Source organism: Pristiophorus japonicus, unplaced genomic scaffold, assembly GCF_044704955.1.
Source record: "Pristiophorus japonicus isolate sPriJap1 unplaced genomic scaffold, sPriJap1.hap1 HAP1_SCAFFOLD_89, whole genome shotgun sequence".
Classification (NCBI taxonomy): Eukaryota; Metazoa; Chordata; class Chondrichthyes; family Pristiophoridae; genus Pristiophorus; species Pristiophorus japonicus.
The window spans coordinates 2,490,487-2,491,833 of NW_027254813.1; the positions used below are offsets into that span (position 1 = coordinate 2,490,487).

The window sequence follows — 1,347 nt, forward strand, 5'->3', positions numbered from 1 at the left end:
TCAGAGAAATGTTTGTGAAAGGAACTTATTGCAGAGAGAGGGATTGAGCATTTCAGCTTGTTGCTGAACACTTCTCTCTGGGCACTGAGCTAAGCAGCAGTTTCCGTAGTGTAGCGGTTATCATGTTTGCCTCACACGCGAAAGTTCTCTGTTGCGAGCCTGGGCGGAAACATTATTTGTGAAGCAAAAACTTGTCTGCAATAAAATTGAACAAAAGCTGTCCGGGATACATTGTCGCATGAGCAATGAACATTTTAAAACTAATCTACTCAAATACAGAGTGTGTAAAATCAGATCGGAGATAAAACTTCATCAAGGGTTAAAGTTTCACTCATTATTAAAGTTCAGTTATTGAAACTTCGATTGTCCCTGTTCGCATTTCTTTCATTCTGTGAAACAACACTATCGGTTTATACCATCAGATCTAAGTTGCATTTGAAACCCACAAACAGCTCATTAATTATTCGCTCTTCCCCAGTTCCAGAGCTCAGAGTGTTATTGTCCATCCCTGGGATGTAAGCTACCTCCAACCCGGGCCAAACCTCCCCATGCCAAACCTCCCCGTGCACCGATCACAGGCTCTGGAAAACCCCGGGGGAGAGGATATCCCGATCACTGGGCCTTCCAGCAACACTGAACAAGCGCCCGGTCCGAAACTTTCCTGAGCAATAACTTGTAACTGAAGCATCTAAGAGTCAGGATGGCCGAGCGGTCTAAGGCGCTGCGTTCAGGTTGCAGTCTCCTCTGGAGACGTGGGTTCAAATCCCACTCCTGACATTCAGTGTTTTTAATTGCAAACTCATTTGTTTTGACACCACTCTGAAGTGCTTTGGGACATCCATCTGATGGAATAAAATTACTCCACTTCAATTGCAAGCGGTGATTTCAAATATACTTCCCAAACCGGGAAACGATCCCGGGTGGCTGCAGCGAAAGGAATGGGTTTGTGAAGCATTGAAAGGTGCCCTGTAAATATCTCGCACTGCTAATTTAAACTCACGGTTATAATTTGTTTCAGTGCAAAAGAAGGCAGACTCGAAGGGCCAAATGGCCGACTCCTGCTCCTGGTTCTTGTGTTCTTATGCAGAGCACAGAACAGATGATTAAATTATCAACTCTCCCTCAGTTCGTATTTCTTTCATTGTGCAAAAGAAGATAATGTGTTCATTCATGATGCTTTCCCGTGAAAGCAACATAAATTTTAAGGAACAGTAATCGACTAACATGGGGCTAAATCCCACAACCCTGAGATTAAGAGTCTCATGCTCTACTGACTGAGCTAGCCAGGCTTTTCAACATCTACGCTGTCAATCCCCTTCAGAATATTGTCCGTTTCAACGAGATCAC

General features: G+C 44.0%; 1 non-coding gene across 1 annotated transcript; it reads left to right on the forward strand.

Annotated features, from left to right (window-relative positions):
- Nucleotides 1-694: 694 nt before the first annotated feature.
- Nucleotides 695-777, forward strand: trnal-cag (transfer RNA leucine (anticodon CAG)). The gene has a single exon. It is a non-coding gene; the product is annotated as a tRNA-Leu (tRNA).
- Nucleotides 778-1,347: the final 570 nt, after the last annotated feature.